Genomic DNA, 20631 nt, shown 5'->3' on the forward strand with positions numbered 1-20631 from the left:
TGACACACTTCACGAGGACTATGTTAGAGTTGACTTTTACATACGGAGCCTGAACACTAGAGTGAGCAGAAAGCAACATGGGTGACACGTGGAATGTAAGTGTAGCCGACGGCGAGAAGGAAATATTGTAGCGTTCTAATTCCTCAGCCGTCAGTATTAGCAGGAGAGACAACATGGAGGGGCAGGAAGTAAAGTGATCTGACAGTATCGGTTGAGGTACAGGATTAACTATGTTGACTGTCCTCCTACCCGCTCAATCGAGTTTGTTTCCCGACAACCAATCATGTCACAGATTGATAACTCATTAATTCTCTCCGTTAACGGCGAGCTGTAGCTACAGAGCTGGGGAGGTGTCAGTTATTCATTCCGCCGGTTTTTTTGGCACAGTGTGACGGCACCCGAGAGACAGCGGTGCCTCCATGGAAACTAAAAAAGAACAAGCCGGGTGAAGAGAATCATTAGGAATCCATTGATGGATGGCACGTGGGAGCACTGGAGGTAGAGAAGCACGTAGGCGTTGAGAGACAAGACGATTGATGGTGATCTGAGGGCCACGGGGACGCCACACTTAGGGCTCTTTTACACAAAGCAGTCAACATTATAAGGCTTCAAATCATAAGCAGTGCGGCCGACATATTTCATAACATTGACGTGGCATTCCTGGATGTAACATAAAGCTTACTTACTTAGAGACACAATACAGGATGTTGTGCAATGGCTTGGAAATATCACGGTACACGACCAAAACACTAGCTCAATTGTAACATCACTATGACTTTGCATCAACACATTTTCCTATCACTTTCATCTCTCTACTTTGCAAGTCATGCAAAATCAAACATGACAGTTTTCTTGGTGGTATAGAGCCAGGAAAAAAAAGGCAGAATTTAGACAAAGGATTGGCAAGCGTTCCAGACACTCCAAATGTGTACTGTGATTGTCGCTTCCTTAATGTCAGCAGGGATTTGCTCCAGCAAACGCGCGGTTTACAATAAGGGAACAAAAGAAGATTAAGCATCGTCGAATACCCTTCAGGAGCCAAATTGAAACTTCAACGGATAACATTTGTGTCCAAATGTAGATGCTGGAGATATGAAGACATCATGCAGCTTTGCAAACACAAATTGAAAAGGTCACACACGAAATTTGCCATGATTAGCATTCAGACAATTTTCTGATGGAAAGCATCCGTGCATAATGGCTCCTGGAGAAGAGGCCAGTCGATGTTTTTTTTTGCTTCAGGGCATCATTTATCTCCGTGATTACAGGCCATACTGTGTTTAGAATTATGCATCAGTCCAAAGGTCAAATCCAGAGGAGCGATTTCATCACTTTCTAGCATATACTGTTCTGTTACAGATAATGACTTTACACACACACACTGTGGAGAGAATAAGTAGTGATTCAAGACAGATACTGGTTATATGAGATGAGGAAAACAGCTTCTGAATACACAAGTGAAAATAAAATAAAAAGCCGACTTCAAAAGATAGCCCAGGGAGCTCGCAGTCACAAGTGTGAGGCCTGGCATTTTGAGGTCTCCAGCTAATTTTGTGACATCAAGTAGCAAAGAAAAAAGTAATGGTGGATTAATTTGGGCACAAACTGGCAGTCGAGCCTGATGACACTATAATCATTGTGGCTCGCTTTCTGAGGCGTAATGTGGTCAAAGTGACGGTCTCTGAAGAGCCAGTGAGACACGACAAGTCGTCGCACCCTCTCTGTTGCCACACTCTCAGGATTCTCAGGGTTTTAACTGAAGAAAGATGCACATAAGATGCATTGAACACAACTTTTAGTCAATTGGATGTGTTTGTTTTTTATAAAAGATTACAAAACCAAGAAATGAGTTCATTCATTTCCCATTCAGTGCAATACAACTATTTTTCTTCAACAATAACATCTTATTTTTGTATAATATTTCTATCTGGTTTATTGAATTAAATAAAACATGCAGACTGGAAACAAACATGTTAAATGTAAAAAATAAATAAAGATAACAAGAACCATACAAAAGAAAATATAACTTGCAGGAACAAAAATAAATGATATTTTATTTCCATCTTCCATCATTGGAGTATTATTTTGAAGCCAGATTGTAAAAGCAAATCCACCCAATACATTTGAGGTTTCAAGGAGCAGTATGCCAATGACCTAGAGAGCTTCTCAGGAAAAACATCCCTGATTGGGAAGAAACTTTGACAGCTAGGGGGAAAACCCTTAAATAGTCAAACTCTCACATCATTCTTAACCGACTGCTGGTTGTTTGCCATTTACTGACATCTGGATATGAAGCGCTCACTCTTTCGACACAGGCACCTCCTCTCCTACTGGACACAAGTATTCACTTTTGTTCATCAGAGCAGAGATTAGGCGGCGAGCGCTGAACCTGGCCACGGATTACAAAGAGATTAGATTGCAGTGTCAAACTGAGACACCCGTCTTAGCCCGTCTTATGGACCCGATAATGATCTTGACCAAAACAAATTTGACAATGAATCACCACGATCGCTGTGCAAAAAGCAGGTAACTGTTTAACATTCAATTATTTGACAATAAAATACAAATCAAATAAACAGACCGGAGCTTTGGCTGAACAACACGCATCTATTGATCCTTCTATAACGCGCCGGTGGATTCAATCATTTAAAAAACAATCTATCTTGGAGATTAACTGTAGCAAGCTAATCTACTGTCCCTACCTGAAAACTCATAGTCCCCGTGTATTTCAAAACTAAACGTTGTTTAGTGTGATATATTCTTTCAGAATCGGTCTCAAAAAATATGATTGTTGACAATTACAATCCTTTAATAACAGCCTGTCAAATCTAGTTCTATCCTAGCATACCTTTGTCATGTTACCAAGCGACTTAAGTCATAATTGGTCGTTTACTTTCTACACAATTGCGTTGACCTGCCGTCTAATTACACAGTGAGACACATGAAAATAGCTCGGGCTTGTTTTGGTACTTCGTTGTTTGCACAGCTCAAGCACATAACAATGCCTAGAGGTATGATGTAGACTACTTGTGTCATAGATGGAATTTAGTTTGAGATAACTGTGCCAGAAACACTTTGGAAATATTTAATGACGTGATAATATATTTGATTGTCTAGCCCTACCTCAGTCTGTTAAAAAACATTGATGTCATTGTAAGTAAGCAAGTACTTTTTATTTATATACCGCTGTCATCTTGTTTATGTCAAGACAAGTGGCTCAGGAGATCTTTGTTAAAAAGAAAAATATATATATTTTCTTATGCTAGCAAAAGACTATCCTCAAGGTTTCAGTTGAATAACAGACAATATTTACTTCTATTATGATAAGTAGGCCACTTAATAGTGAATGGTAAAAGTATTAAAACACCACTGAGTTCAACAAACGAGTACTTCATTGCATTATAGCTCCGGTAAAGTATAATGAATATTAAACCAACAAGGCAACAGAGCGTGCTGTACACTGAGCCTGCGTGTTAACATAACACATCCATGATTAATGCACACTTCTTCACAATGTTGTGACAGAATCATGTGTCAGTAATCCGAAAGATCCCATGACGACTTCAGGAACAATACAACTGCCGTCATCCATTTTCAAAAGTAAACAGAGAAGGTCACGTTAAACCACCCAAAATAATTAATATTTCTTTGAATCATTAGTCAGTCGGTATGTTGTTTGAGGTTTATATATAAGCGGGTAATTACTTTTTAATGACGGGTAATTGTTCATGAACTGGTGGCCACCAAAAGAAAATATCCATGTAAGTAGAAACAACAAGGCAGCATTCTAGTATTCCATGAAAGTTTCTATTTACAGGCAAAAAAAACCTTGTACTGTGGAGCCGCGTCAGTGATGGAATTATGACTTTTAATCAAAGATTTGAGCCAAACAACAATACTTCTGCTTCTCGGTCCGTGTTCATGAAAAAAGAGGCTGCTGAGTTCTGAAGTAAACTGTTTTGTTTCCAGTCTGCACATTTTTCAATTTCATTCCAATGCATCGGAGAGCCTTACGAAAAGAATTCATGGAAACTAAAAATTGATAAACTTCCCAAACGTCTGGAGTCTAAGTGAGGGAAAACCAACTGTCATCTCTTTTTTCAGTATCAGCATAAATTTGGAGTCTCACGAAATGAAGTAACACAAACAAAAAATCCCCCACATTCTGTCAGATCTAAATCATATCACGAAACCTCAACAAAAATACACTTTTCTGTTTCAGAGTATAGATTTCCATGCTCGACTTACTGTTGAATTGAACTGAACAAATGTATCTCTGTTGTGAATTAAACAGAATTCCTGAAAACCAAGAGGGCGTAGGGGGAATAAATATTCGCTGCTATTTGCAGCTCATATCTTGATTTAATTATAGTATTGTTTTGGCAGAGACTTTGAACATCTTTGCTCCGAGGACAAAGCCAAGACGAGATAACACAGCTCTGTTTCGTACACCAAATAAAAAAAATGTGTAAGTCCATGTACCTCATTTGCCAAGAAGTGTTTTCACATGTAATCTTTGTGTCACTTTTCTAATCTAGATTATACATTAATTTAAGATGAAAGGGAGCCTTGGGTATCGGCTCTCCAGCACATTATTAATAACCTCTTCTAATTCATTGCTCAATTCTATGAAAGCAACATTGATCGTACAAAGATAAAGCTCTGATTGACATTAAAGCAATATCGCTTCATTACTAAAACCTTCACGCGGACTGAGAGAACAAAGAAGAAAAAAAAACAACCAAAGGAACAGATTTGCTTTCAAGTGAAGATTGCTAAATAACGGTTTTCAAGGGAATACTGTCTGTATTAAAATGACAGGCACATTCGCTTTGAGGCGCGGTGTAATCTCACCGACTGAAAAGAAGTGTGAGCACCTCACGACTAACAGATGTCGGGGGCATCCCGGGACATTTTGAGAATGAAGGGAGAGATCTCCGGCATTAAAAATGTATTATGTTGCCAGAATAATGATAACAGTCACGAGACGTGGCGTGGTCAGAGCTGCTGACGGAGCACAGGTGTGGGGGAGGTCGGCTGGAAAATGTTGCGGCAGCAGCTAAATGAAGACAAACGCTGCGAGGACATGTTGAGAGTTTTGTCAATTGATGGTCAGAACAGGCAATTTGGTTCAGTTCACAGGACATTATTAAAATATTTCTGGTTGATCTTTGAGCATCATGATATAACACTCAATATTTTGATTATATTTAATAGTTATTCTGGATGAAGACTTTACAAGTCGGTTGAGAAATTGCCATTTATTATATTATTAGAGTACTAAAAGGTACTGCCAAATGCCCAAACTATTCCAATTATAAAACGTTCCATTCTAGTGTTATTTATAATTTTAGTCATTTGTGTTGTACATTTGCTCATTGCATGAGTTTAATAACTACTAAGTAATTCCTCAAACATATCACAGTTGACATTTTCGTTGTTCAGTAGAAAGTCTTTTAACCTTCCAAGGCTACTATACTTCGAATGTCAATTATTCTCCACATCACACGATCAAGAAAAAACCCAGAGATGTAATAAAAAAGGTGGATCTTAAGTTAAATAACCATTTGACGACCATATTTTCAGCCTTTTCTACCGCTTAACAGAAGTGCATTGAAGTTAAGGACAGATTATACTTTATTTAATCTTAAAACACCATAACAAATGCATTACGCTGTGAATGTTATTTGTACACAAGATCAAAGAAAGCTGGGAACTACTTTCATCTCTATCAGGGCAAAATGGAGGCTCTTATTGATCCCAAAGGTCAAGCACAAAGGATTTTACCAAACATGTCAACATAGCTTGTATTTGGTTCCTGCAGAAACAAATGTGTGTTTCTACAACATACACACAATTTCATGTCTTTATGTATAGGGAAGTCTTAGCTACAATTTCCAGGTAGATCGAGTGTTTAAAATGTTCAATTACTGATTATGAACTAGAAAATTATAGCACTTGTATTTTCATTTGAGCTCCTGTGGTTCAGCTACTTAATTTAACATTATGAGTGACTTTTGCAAATTAGCGAGTGTGACACACATCATTGCACTTAAATTGCCTCTCAAGCTTTAAGTATAAAACGCAGCTGCTTTGTGCTCCTAGTTCAAATATTTTGGCTGCCTTCAGTGTTTGCTTTTCATGGAGAAATAAGGAAAGAAGTCACGTATAATACAATTATGAATGGCAGGCTAACCCTATTTAGAGAGCGTTTCTGTACAGCGATCTGTTTAAGATTATGTCGGCCTATCAATTCACTCCTTCCCTCTGGGCGATGCTCTGAATAGGTCAGCGGACAACAGCAATATCTGTTGCAACAATAAACTACATTCACAGCAAGGTCATCCACCTCACTCTGACGGGGAGTGAGGCTGTGCTGGGAGCAAAAATCCAGATAAGCTATGCTGAGCTTACAAGGATTTCTCTCTCGTCGCGCCCCACTATAGTCATAAATCTTATCTTGCTGCAAAGGGAAACCTGACAACCAACCGAGAGCCTGTCATCAACAGCTCAGACACTGAGATTCCCACCCAAATACCGATGATTCACACTTCTTGCCGGCTCTGGAGGAACCTAGTCGATCACAACAATGATGAGGGTTGTGTCTCCAGTTGCAGTTTATGGTTTCGCCCCCATTGAAAGCAGCATGTATTGAAGAGAGAAAATGCATTCGCTGCATGACACATTATCCATACTTCTTATTTACAGTAACACACTGTCAAATGCTGTTCAGAAAAACAAGTGGTTATTCAGTAGGCAACCCCCTGGGCCTGTAAACTCAAACTATTTATACTGCTTCTCTCCCGTCGAAGCTCCGCAGATCATCTTAAGCAACAAAATCCAGACACATTAGAAATCATAATCTATTCAACAGACTCCAATTGCTTTGATTTATCATGTAAAAGCAACAAATAAAAACACAATAAAAGAGCAAGAGGCAACCAAAACGCTGCCGAGTTTGTACCGTTTATTTGCCATGTTCCAAATGAAAATGTGATTGTTGAAAAGGGTAAAGCAATGTGAACTTTCTTTTCATTTAATGCTTATTTTGGTATGAAAGATTTAACTTTAAAGACTATGACGAACAACAACAGGATTTTGGCGTATTGGGGATAAATCATTTGCTCATAAATTTGTAAAGAGAAGCCATTGTCCTTAAAATGTCACCAGAAAATAATGTTTATCTTCATTTTAAGAAAGAATGTGCTTCATCATTATTGAGTGTTGCTTTTTTAACCATACTTGAACATTCTTTTCTAAACACAAAGTCTTACTTTTAGAGTAGCTCAGTACTGAAGTACATACTTCAGTGAAACCTTTAATACAGTTAAAGCTGAAGGTTTCTCAACTATCTCTCCAGCATCTAAAAAATTAGTTTGCTTATTAATGTGAATTATTACCAGCTAAATCTGCCCAAAGATGTCAATGATTACTACTTTCAAATGATTGCCATAAACACCCACTTTTCTTACTCATTAATAATCAAAGAAATAATAAAGAAATAATCACCAGTTGAAATGTGACGTCCGTTTCCATCTTGAAACCGTCTTTAAAGGAAATGAAAAGAACATTCTGACAAATGTGAAAGTAGATCAACAGGCCAGTGAGCTACATTCTTTTAATGTACCATTGTTGTGTTCACCTCAGTACTTTTTTCAAGAAGCAAACACTGCACATTGTAACTATTAGATGAACTGTAAACTAACTATTTGATTTTGTAGCCCCTAAGAGTAAAGAATTCAACGTAATGGAATTTTCAGGCGACTTCTGGTTATTGAGATAAAAAAAGCAGCAAAGTTATTGTTATTAAATCCGCATTTGTTTTTCGAAAAAAATGACTCAGAGTAGCTGCCTAGAAGCGCCGAGGTTTAGAGGGCATAAATGTCTATTTCATGAGAGTAAAGCTGCACTCACAAGGCTGCAAATTTAGCTGGAGCTTGCTACTCTAAATGACCCCTGCTGCTGCCGCCTCTGTCACAGAGCTGCTATTGAACATGTCTTAATGGATGTAGATGTGCACTATTACTGCACGCCAGCAGCTCGAGAACCTACACCGCCTCAGATCCACAAGATTTGTTCAATGACGGCGGTGCAATGTCCCTGCGTCTCAACAGGCGTGTAATTATTAAATAATTAATACATGTTAAAGCTACCATTTGGTCATTCGTGGTCGTCGATTTCTCGCAAACTTGTTGAGGAATGTTAACGTGGAACAACCTTTAACTTAATCCAGAGAGAGTGTCTATTACCACGAAGCGGCCCAACAGGAAATGCATCCACTTTATCACATTTCCAGTCAATTTAAAAGCTATCGGGAGAAGTCAGAAACCAGATCTACGCGGCGGAGCGTGACAAAGGAAGCTTCCAGTCCTTAAACATCCGTGAGACACTTGTTTGGTCAGAGGACATGTGGCGACGTGTCAGCGCGACGCAGCGGGCTATTTTGCAGCGCAGCCGCCGGTGGTGGGATCTTCTAAACAAATTATGCCTCTGCCCTTTAGATCATTAAACCAATAAGTCGGGCTGGAGTGTTGTTAAGGGAGCGCTGGAAAAGTGAAACCCAGTACAACACACCAAATCCCTCCCGTCTCTGCCAGCCTCTTAGCCAAGGTCTGCTGCTCTCCGCCATCAGAGTTTGATGACCTTGTTAGTTGGAGTGCCTAATCTGCTAATGCCCTGATAAAAATAAACAGTCAGTGCAGACATTGTACTGCCCCTCCTCCCTCTTTTGTTGTCAGCAGCTGCTATCCATGAACACAGATGATCCCTGCATCTTTATTTATTCGCTGAATTAATGCTCAAACAGATACTAAGGAAACAGACAAGCGGGGGTTGGCCCCGGAAATCTGGATTATTATGTCAAGCATTCGTACCATCCAGCCATTTTGTTATTATTACGCAATATAATTATGTCATTTGAAACAAGTACCTATTTACCACAATATATTTTTTATAAATACAGGAATAATGTAATACTAATTCCTGTAACCATGATTTCTTTCTTTATAATTTCAAAATTCTATACATTTCTTTTTATCATGCAATTTTTTTAATTATGCCTATAATATATATCAGAGCTCTTAACTATTTAATCAGCCGTAATATGGCAGATTCAATAATTAAATGCTTAATAGGTTTGAAAAAGATACATTGACAAAAAAGCTATTTTTTTCCCCCTAATATTTCAGAAAACTAAATTAGAATTATCTTTTTTTTTAAACATAATATAACACTAAGAGATCATTATTTAGTTTTGTTATGTGTAAACACACAACTTAAATACAATTTAGTCTACATATACAACCATAAATGACATTGTTCATGACTTGGGTGTCAAAAGTCCTGAACGTTATAAGGGAGAATTAAAGTAATTTGTGGACAGTTTCAACTCACTCTTCTTCACTCGATGCTGCTTCTTCTTATAATACTAACAAAAGACAACAAGCTCATTTATTTGAACCATATTGTGCACATGCTAATGACAAAAAAATACAGAAAATATCTACCCCGTGTGTTTTTTGGTTAGAAATTTGTAAAAGTTGTAATTCTCTCATACCTTAAAAAAACAAAGGCACTTACTCCTCTCTTGGCCAGGTTTGAAACTGTTGCTTCTTTGTGCCGTTTTGCCTTGTTGGCATTTTTTTTTGCTTTTGGTTTTTGCTTAAAAACCGTAGGTATGGCGGTCTGTTTCAGAACCCGTTTGTAGTGAACTTTGAAGCCTAAAGACTCCTGTATTAGAGGCGATATCTCAAAACTGTCTGCGGTGAAATGGTCACTACAGAGAACAGAAAATGGCGTTGGTTGCCATTCGTCCCTCGATCTCTGAACTAGCTTCACCCATATTTCGAGAAGATGGTGATCTTTCGGGAATGAGAACAGACTTATATGTTCACCGGAGCAATTAGAACATCCGGCGACAACACAACGTGCCGGCATTTCTCCGCCGATGTGCTTGTTTACAGTGACACCACAAGAATATGCTGACAGGAAAGTCCCCTCATGACTTCATAAGGACGTGTCTCAGAATACCATGTAGTGCAACAAAGCGCTTATTAAATTCACTTTGAAGTACTTTTCCACGTATTAAGCATTCAAATCAGCAGAACACACTTTTTGCATGACATTAGATATTTTTACACTCAATATTTATGGGTTGTTTTAACATTTATGGACTCTAAAACATCAGGTTACTTAAGATTTTTTTTATAATTATATAAATTACTAAATCGGCATTCTTATTATAATTACTATAATTTGGTAAATGACTAGATTAAAAAAAAAAAAAACATTGCCATTTGTAGAAGTTGTGGATCTAATGGAATCGTCTTTCACTGCATGTCATTTAATATAAACTATATACTATGAGAGTACTCAACATACAGATGAAGCATGAATAAAACAACCCATTATTATACTGAGCAATTGAAGTGGCCTTTAAAAGAAATCTCAGGCAGCTCAGAGAAATAATTCATAACTTTAATCAAAATTGTATGAAATTACCAAAACGGAAGACGAGACCAATATGTGGCTGATGTTACCAACACAATTTAAAATTCTTCAAGGGATGCATAAGCCTAATGAATATGATTAAGTATAATCTAGATTTCCAGCTGGACCGAGGGCTGGCTTGCAGAACGTAATTGAATGTGCGGCTCAGCTCATCACCGAGGACTAAACAACTCCCCTGCCTCCACTACAAAGAGAAGCTCATTTGCATCTTAACTTCATCTTTATTGATCCACTCAGGCATCTACTCCCAGTGCTGCCGTGAGACGCAATAGTTTGGGGATATTTGGAAGTGGTATTACACACACAGGACCTTTTTTAACCATCACAACGAACAACATGACACGTAATCAAGAAATAGATGCAAACTTAAAGCAGCCAACGTTTGAAAAAAAGAACCTGGATGGCTTTAAGCTTTTTCAACTTAAAGGTACAACTGCTGAGAAAGCATCCACGAATGTCGTTCCTGCAGAAACACGGGAGAACAACAAGGCATCCAGCGAGGTCTCGACTTACTCCCATTGTTAAATTATTTCAGGTTTACAAGACGATCAAGATTGCAAATACAATGTAGAAAGAGCCTGCGTGTGCAGTTTTGATTATAACAAATTGGGTGTCTGCATTTGGACGTGTACAAACATGTTTGTCAGCACATACCATCTGCTTGCACACACACCGCGGTGTGTATGCTTCTTGTGGACACAGACAAACGACTGCATGTATTCCTCACAGACCCTAATGGTCACACAAATCCCAGGGAATGGAGCTTAAGCTACATAAAGTAATCATTATCTAAGGTCCACTGCAAGTCAATATGTAATCCAGAAGAATAAAGGTTCCCACAATGAAGGGATGGTGGTGAGCTTTAAAAATGTATATATACTCCGCAGGGGCTGGAAAAACAGGTCATTAAATAGCATAAACACAAAATATGATAATGACACAAAACCATCCTATTTATATTCAAATTCTATGGCATATATTTTCTATATAATCTTCTTAGTATGGATTTAAAACAATGTATTAAAATATAAACCATTCAATACAAAAAAAGTACTATACTATAAATGTAATTGTCTGTATACACTAGTGCATCACAAAGAGAACGACAACATAATGGCAGTAAACCATGTGACAGTTCTCCATAAAGCTGTTAAATAGATATGTAAATGAGGCTTTTTTTAGCTTGTGTTACTATCATTTACACACCAACACTTCAGAAGACAACGTACATCTCTGACCCGCTTCTGTTAAAAAAAAGCACCAAGAATGTCCTCGATATAATGGAAAGGGTCTGTTTGATTGATTTTTCTTTCAATTATTCTCAATGTAGTTTTCCTGCATCTATTAGCCGTAATAGCCATTAAATCACTGTGTGACTATTAAAATAATCAATGCAAGGCTAAATCCAACAAGAAAATCCAATGTAAATGAACAGACCTTCACTCAGAGGTTGGGAAAAACACTTTAAAGGCTGGACATTCATCCGTTTTAGCAAGGGTTGCAACAATAGTTCAACATGATCAATAATTGATCATTAAAATCGCTGCTGATGAAGGTAGTCATGGATTATTCAGTGTCAGGACACAAATTGTTTTCCTGAATCCTGTGTTAAACAATGTTACACAAGGAGGTCTTACAGGTCAGCCTTTTTTTAAATAACCAAAACTATACATGTAGTAGTGTCATTAAAAGGTCTATTCTTAAATTGGTCTTAAGGTAAAATTTCTATATTACATACGTTTATATATACACAAATTTAATCTTTAGGGTACACTCAAAGTAACACTTTCAGTCTTGAGTAGTGTGAGAGCCCAACAGTGTTACACTTTGTCAGGTTTGCCACGGTTGGGATTGGTAAATCTCGGGCACAGCACGGTTGGGGTTTGAATGTTTGAGCACAGAGAGGTATGAAATGCTGTGTCTGATTTCAGTATGGAGAGCCAACGTTCCCTACAGTGAAATATCTTTTAGTAATTTAGACATCATTTCCCCACATAGTGAGTTTTCTGAACTAAGCCTTTCAGGAGAATATTCCACCCAGTTACCAAAAGATATCTTTGAAATTGTATTTATTAGCCATGTAGTTTCAAAACTTGGCAAGCAACAAAAGAAATGATATATCAGGGAGGCTTTTGATTCCAATGAATGTCAATAAACAAACTAAATTATGGATAATTATGCAGTCAATTCACAAGTGAATTAAACACCACAAATGCTGATAAACATAAATATTTCAGGTTAATGGCACACTCAGACACTCTGCACCTTTGTATCTTCTAAGAAAACTAGTGTGTATCTTTCCCTCCCAACACTGGGATATAGTTTAAATCACGATACTTTGATAATATGTTACAATAAAACAACACGTATTATCCAGATGGGTACGAGAAACAGACATCTAGACAGGATAAACACAGTTTCCACGGGGAGTGCTTCACTTGCTACTTTATAATGCTTCTCTTCTGTATTCAAGGACACTGATGCATTTCCATCGAGCATATCAGCATTCATGAGGGAATGCTGCAATGGCAGAGGTGACTTTGATATAATGGTACTGCTGTTGAAGGAATAGAAAGTGCAAGAAAAAGTATCAAACGTTTATTCACCACAGAGAATTTCAGTCAGAACAACAGCCTGGTTGGGGGGTTGGTGGGGTTGTGGGTCATTTTTTTCCCTCAACTCCACTAAAAGCTTTACTAAAATAAATTGAATAGATAGAATAAAGTTTGTTTTTCCAAAACATTTTCAAACAGAAGCTCAGATACTTTCTAGAACGGACATTACTATTCAGTTAAGATGCATAAGTGAACTGGTCTTTATGGCAGGCCAGCACATAAAAGCCTCAGCATAACTCTCGGGACATTGTTATTTTAATGCTCTGGCCCCAGCCCTGGCCCCGGTCAAAGAGCCTCTGTCTGCTGCATAAATTCAACGCTCATGTAAACATTAACTGCCTCCTTGATTCCAATGTCAACTGGTTCCATATCATCAAGTTTGTTAGGGTTTGGCAAAGCAACTTCCACTTGAAGACAGAATAAGTACAATTTTACACCGCTGTTACTCTTAATATGGTCACTTTATTTATTTCTCTTACGGAGCAGGCGTTCAGGAGGAAGGTTTTATGGATTCAGTGCTGATGAGGCATTAAGCCTTTGGACCTGGGCCCGGGTCAGTGAGCCACAAACTCACCAATCCCCCCTCTTCCAACATGTTCAACCTGACGACCTGCGATCCAATAACCAGAACCACCCTGATAGAAGGAAGGAATTTTAATTTCATTTAAGTGCATAATTGTCACTCGTTATAGATATTACCTTTTGCTACATGTCGGCACTGACTGAGCTGAACAAAGAGCGCTAGTGTGTGTGGCTTCCACACCATTTTATCACTATGGTCTAGAAAGGCGGTTTTACAAATAACCAATACTTACTTACTTATCCCAGTATACCAGTTTAACAGCGGTGACAGACCTATTTGAGTTCACTAAGGCAAATAGCTCAGTCCCCTGAGATTACAGGGGGATAAACGGCACAGAATTGTTGTTTACAGAGTAAACTTCTACACATAAACACTTAAACTCTGTGAGCATATTCCATCAAGTCTTTTTCAAACACTGTAGTCCATAGTCCTGGTAATCGCAGTTTTAAAGTTGCATTTAAATCCAAATATTTGGGGTGTAAAAATATATAAACGTTAATAATGCAAACATGCTTCCCTTTTTTCTTTTAAATCTATGCATTTAAAATAAGATTTTAATAGCTTTCCATCATAACTGCACAAGTATTAAAAACCAAATGTATCGGGAAATAATTGATATTGGAGGAGAGTTTAAATGTATCAAATATTTGTTAAAAGGGCTTTAAAAGATGAAAACATCCGGCGTGTATGAATGTTTGACATTGGTTCCTGCAGACAGACATGTGCTCCCTTCAATTTCTCTCACTGATATAATCCCCTTTCAGAACCTTTTTAGGGTGGTTTAGAAAGGCCCTGCACTCAAAGAGATGAGTGGAATGATGGGGGCGGGAGTAATCACTGGGGTCTTGCCGTCTGTGTGGATCAGAATGGGAAAGGAAACCCTTTCATCTCGACCAAGCATCATGCATGCACTATTCAAACACGGACAACACATGCAACCTCCAATATAGACCTCTTACAAAAGGCCGTCCGTCCATTTAACTGATAGATCTGGCACTAAATTGAGTTTTTAAAAGCCCTCCATCCACTCGTAATTAAAGAAAGGCTTCCTATTCTCTTGTTGATAGTTCGACCTCAAACTTTGGCTCCTGGACAAGAGAGAGAGGAGAGGGTGGGCACATGCTCAGACTAGCTTCTCCAATTTCTCGCGTTGAAATCTGGACCGCTGCTCTATTTTAAGAAACCTACCTTTTTGACATCCTGTAAAAGTAACAGGGGGTAAGTCATGAAAACCCCCTCGACTAGGAAACATTAGGACACCAGAGAACGACGGCGCCTGGCAGATAAGAAAATGGATTAGCAGTTGCTTCTCGTTGCCCTTTTGTCCACTCATGCATGGCTTTAACTGAGTGTAGAGAGGGGAGTGATCATTTTATTGACTTTAAAATGCCGTTACTCAGTAGACGGTCTTTATATCACGTACTGTCAGGTTTTACATGAGTCAGCGATGAAGTTTTTATAGTTTAGAAAGGAGTATATGGGTGAGGCACCAAGATTATTTGAACCGTTCAGCTTCTCCGGCTTTGTACCCTTGATATTATGAATCAAGTTATTATGTGTACCACTCACAAGGATGAGGAAAATAAAAGGTATATGAAAATAAATATAGACAACAGTGAGTATTCCGATTGTCTCCTTCCAGCACAGCCTCTAGGATTCATTGCCTCAAAGTATTTAACAGGAAGAACTTGCCGTATCTGCAAATACCCAAGGATACGCAAGCGCTCAAGAATGCCAGCGTCATTTTGCTTCCACAGATTATGTGGAAAACCAAGAGAAATTGAGTTTGAATGTGTTAAGACACATTATACATTTTTGAGCTCATATTCTGTCAGAGTTATCTACAAATATTATTTTTACTTATACAAAATAAGTTTACATACCAGTTAAACAAGTTGAAAATGTAGTAAAAAGCTTTAATTCAATGATCGGCTAGCCACGGTACCTGCCATAATGAAATCATCAATACACAACTTCAGTATCCATAATGACTGGAGTACATCACAGGGCTGAAACCATTCATTAAGTTCTGCGTGGAGATACATTTATTATACAGAACAAGCATTAAAGCACTGAAGACAGAGGGAAAGGGGAGTGGAGGGGAAACGGGTGAGAAATGTAGGGAGTATAATAATGGACTGTGTTGTATGAAGCACTTTTCTTTGTTGTTGTATCCCTCAGCATGAGATGTCAGAAGCAAGCAGTGGAGAATAGCACTGGACATAATGCATTGATATAATAAGAATTTCTAATCCATTATTTCACCCAATTAAAAAAAAGTTTGTAATTACAGGAAACCAAAAAAAGTTGAAATAGTTAAGAGAGCAGACAATTTTTACTCACTTTGATTTTAACTCTTTGACAACCCTAAAACCATGTTACCATTAAGTTTTATTTGGTGTGATTCAGTGCTTATTTCAGTCACATTTCCGTTCTTTAATTGTCGTGAATGCACCATGGCACCAAAGTTCTCTCTCTTGACAAACAGTGATGAATCCTTCAAAGGAGTCATGAATCAAACTGAAAAAAACAATTCAACAAACTGTTCCTTATCCCACTAATACAATTCCTAAAAAAAAACGCATCCCAATCTGTTTATAACTTTTGAGTTGTTTAACTAACATATGCCTGATTACTGCCTGAAAACGTAAGCTCTTTGGATGTATACAGAAATGTAGCACTTTATATGGCTTTATCATTATACTGAAGGGAAGTAGCTCGTGGAATTTCTTTTTTAAGAACCGCTTAAAAACAACTACAAAAACATCTCTGCTTTTTTCCATGAATCATACAACTGGAACAATCAGAGAATACCAAGAGTTATGAAGAAAATGTTTTGGCTTTTTTTTTTCTATGCTGGCAACATCTTCGAACCACATTCCATGTCTACTATTTTCTATATTTACACAACTCTGCAGTCAAGTGCTTTGAAGCAACAGCCAAAACAATGCCCTCAGACATACTTGAAATTGCAGCCACTAATCACATCCATCTTTCGTCTGAAAACAGGATGTGTAAACCCTTTGTATGTGGGTCATCATTAGTGCAATGAATGAGAGTAAGGACAGAAAACTAGAGCTGAGAACGTTTTGAAACCACAAGTGACAGATCAGGTTCACAAAAAAAAAGTGTGGAAAACAACTTTCTTGGTCTCTTAAGTAGCGTTTTTGTTGCACTTCAGAACACAAAACGGTGGTCAGAAAACAAACAACGGCGTAATGAGGTGAAGAAACGATTTACCAAACCTGTTCTATTTAACAACACACTGGCTGTAAAAATCCCCTCAGAAAAGTATTTGAAGAAGGAGGGGTGGAGGGGCAAGAAATGCAATCCTCTCTATAATCTCTCTTGCTCAACTGCCTCCCAGTTAACTTCCTCTTTGTTTGTCTAAACCCTTTAACACGTTGTCGAGCGGGAAGAAAGTGATGAAACATCATTGTAAAACTAAATTATTGGCTCACAAGAGGATCAATGAGAATAGGAAATCTACCGCAAAACAAGTATGTAGGAGAGTAACAATGCCAGATGAGTCGTTGTCTGAAAAGCCATGGGGCGACATGAAGGGAAATCCCCAACCCCTATAAATGTAAACGACACAGACGCTTATACAGTCAAAAAAAACAACTGAAATAACTGTGACAGCCACCGCAACATCAGCATTTACCACTTCTTGTCCCCTCTTGCGTCATCACAGGAATCTTCACAGATGACAAGACCGGTCTTTTTTAGCCGTAGAGTCACAATGTTACAACCATATAATTACATTTACCATGTGAAATCCATTGAAACATTCATTTTTCGGTTTTGGTCGGCATTTCCGTCTTTGAGAGGCGGAGAGATTAACCAGTTCAATGTCAGTCTAGCTACGCCTAAGCTGTTGCATTGCCAACAGACTACGTTGAGTCAGTTAAAGTCAGTTCAAAGCTACGACCCAAACAAAATGAATCACAGACTTTTAATGAGAGATAGTTAGACAAACACTTAATACATTAGTTCAAAATAAATGTTAAGTTTCTGCATGTGCCTTTTATTTGAACAACTAAGGTTCTTAGAATATATGTACTAGGTGTTGTAGAAAGTAGATTTTGTTTATCTCAATTTAATGTTAATACACTAAGATAATATGATATTGTTTTTATGATATTGTATCACTATTTAACAGTTCTGTTTCGAATTTTTAAGGCAACGTTCACTATGTGTATATTTAGTTCCATTAATTCGACCAATAAGGGGGTGAAATGTATCGTATCTAATCCTATGGCGAGATTAGTCCCACTGCACACCCAGAAAATTGTGTATTTTCAGTCTTTCCGGCACTAACAAACATGATGGGGGATGAAAGCTCAAGATGATGTTAATATTTAAGATGTACTATCTGGGATATTCTAATAGCAGTTTGTTTACCAACAGCAAGAGGGAAATTACTTGGTGGAAATGCCTGGTCTTCTATGCTGGGCTATTTTGGTCCGGTATGACGAGACGGCACATGTCAAAGTAGTTCAGATCTAATAACATGTTTAATGCACGTCTGAAACGGATTGTATGCTTTTTGTATTAGTCAACCCTAGTGAAGGAATGATACATCGTGGTACATAGGATGTAGAGTGGATTTAAACAAAAGATACTTGTGCAATTATAGGTTTTAAACTTATTTTTTAACACAAACTAAATAAAAATAAAGCTTTTCAGAGGCAGAAATACTTGCTATGCTATTTCTGACAATAAAGCGGGTCAATACTTAACTATGTGTTTGAAGAGCAATGCTTACTTTGGACATTAAGCTGCTTTTCACATTGGTGGAGGTGAAACTGAAAAAAAATGTGATCAATGTTTAAAAGTTAAAAAAAAGTATGAAGTGAACATGAGGCGGGAGTTTTGGAAAAATAAAAAGTCATCTACCTTTTGTCGTAGGCTGTTCGTACTTAAATGAAGGGTTCATGCTAGATAAACTGTTTTTGTAGACGGCTAGAGAAGCAACGACACCATGCAGAGAAAAAACCGAACAAACTTCAAGCTGCTTCTTCCCTTGCTTCTAGAAAACACCATCTGAAGGGGGGCAAGCCTCATCTGCTCCTCCCCACTGAGTGGGTTTTGTTCTGCTAATCAGACCACATGCCTCAAGGATTCAGGAATCCGAGAGCTCTCAGCCAGCTCCTCTCATACCACATACAGCCGCAACAGCCTGTGACAAACTATTCAGTGTGTTGGGGGTTAAAGACTCCATCCATTCATAACAGTGCACAACCCCCCCGCCCCCCCCGTGCTTAATCTCAGCCAGTTCTTTGCTTCCTCGCCTCCCCTTACCCCTTATATGCCCTCTTTCCCCCTCTCATTACCAGACACCCCTTTAACTACCTACTAAAGTCCATTCTTTATGGTGAACACAGGAAATCTCAAGCCATTAAAAATAGAAAAAATATATCACCTCTTCATTCGTGCCCTACTTGAGCAGAGTATTCACATAACAAGGACGACGCTGCACAGACGGAAGTAGAAATAGAAGATTTGTTGAAAAGATTATAAGATTATGGCTACTTATCACATTAAGAAAAACAGTGTTTGACTGGTAAATAAACAGAGAGTTATGTCAGGAAATCGTCCTCTTTTTTTTGTTGCTCTCATCTTGGCTCGTTTCCTCTTTCCTACCCTCCACAGCACTCCGCCGAGAGGAGAAGTGAGGCACGTTGAAAATGTGCCGGCCGACAATGGTAGACAGCTGCTCTTGCTGCATAAGTCTTTCATGAGCTGAATTAGTTGAACAAGCTCCCTTCCCCCACTCGCCGCCCTTATAACTGGCTGATCCAGACACGGCAACACACCTCATGGAAATGTGACAGAAAAAGCAGGGGAAGACGAGGCGTGACGGCAGCTTTGTTCGACAGATCTCAGATTGGTTGTCCCTCAAAGTAGCCAAACATGTTCGGAGCACCTTCACACTCATTTTTTAATACTATCCGTCGGATCGGAAGCTTTAGATTCCTTTAAAAGATCAGACTCTACTTCAATATTCTGAATTGACAAACTATGTCAACAGACTGTGAGGCACTTGCTCTACTATGTTTGTTCAATCTCCGAGTAGAATCAGATTTATTGACACCCCGAGTTGTTTTCAGAATAAAGTTGAACTTATTCAGAAACTAAAATTCAGGTGCCATAATGTAATTATTAATACTTAAAAAACAGTTTTATTAAATAAACATTGATTCTTACCATGTTTGTGGCTATGGTGAAGGTTACAAGAGGATCTTTATTTATTTATTTTAAATCTGCCTTTATCCTACACATATAAAACTAAAGTATGAAGTTCAAATTGTACCATGTACTTGTTTCTACCACACTGTGCATTAGTGGAAAAAAGGCACACAGGTGCTATCGAGGAACCGGGTTCTCATAACCATTTATAACACTAAACATCTGCCTAACCCAACAGTCGATGTGGGTTTGTGTGTCAAGTAAGTAAGTCATTTTAGTTGTAAAGCGCCAAATGCAATTTTTTACAAAGACATTTTTAAACACATTCCACCAAGATGGTATTTATATTTCAATATCTATCTTCAATCGTCTGTAATAACCAATAAAATTTTGACTTTAGTCATTTAGCTCTATCATATTCATAATTGTATTATTTAAGGTTTTATTCATATACAGGTTTTTTTAATTGTTCTTTTTTTGGAGAAAAGGTTTATTTGCCGTTATATTCAGTATTTGTTAACGTCACGACTGATGACAGCTGTATGCTTATTAACCATAATGAGAAGAATATCAAACTCTGAGGTCTTCGTTTTGATTTAAAATCATATTACCGTGTCTTCATATCCAATGTCTCGAGTGTGCAAAACGAAACAGATGATTATAATGAGCAGTTCCACTTCCCTTTCAATTCAATGAGAATTTTTTCCACAGAGAACATCATGTTTTTTGCAC

At 38.1% G+C, this 20631-nt stretch overlaps 1 protein-coding gene across 4 annotated transcripts in view; it reads right to left on the reverse strand.

Moving 5' to 3' along the window:
• The window catches only part of znf609b (zinc finger protein 609b), a 65154-nt gene that overhangs the window by 20516 nt on the left and 24007 nt on the right, over window positions 1-20631 (reverse strand). The window contains exon 1 of one of the 4 annotated variants that reach the window (XM_087794502.1): window positions 9580-9868. The exons of the other annotated variants lie outside the window; for them this stretch is intronic. The gene's annotated coding sequence lies outside the window, so the exon portion shown is untranslated. Of the gene's footprint in view, window positions 1-9579; window positions 9869-20631 lie in introns of those variants that run through there. 4 annotated transcript variants of the gene reach the window in all.

This window comes from Callionymus lyra, chromosome 6 (assembly GCF_982586985.1).
Source record: "Callionymus lyra chromosome 6, fCalLyr1.hap1.1, whole genome shotgun sequence".
NCBI classification, from domain to species: domain Eukaryota; kingdom Metazoa; phylum Chordata; class Actinopteri; order Syngnathiformes; family Callionymidae; genus Callionymus; species Callionymus lyra.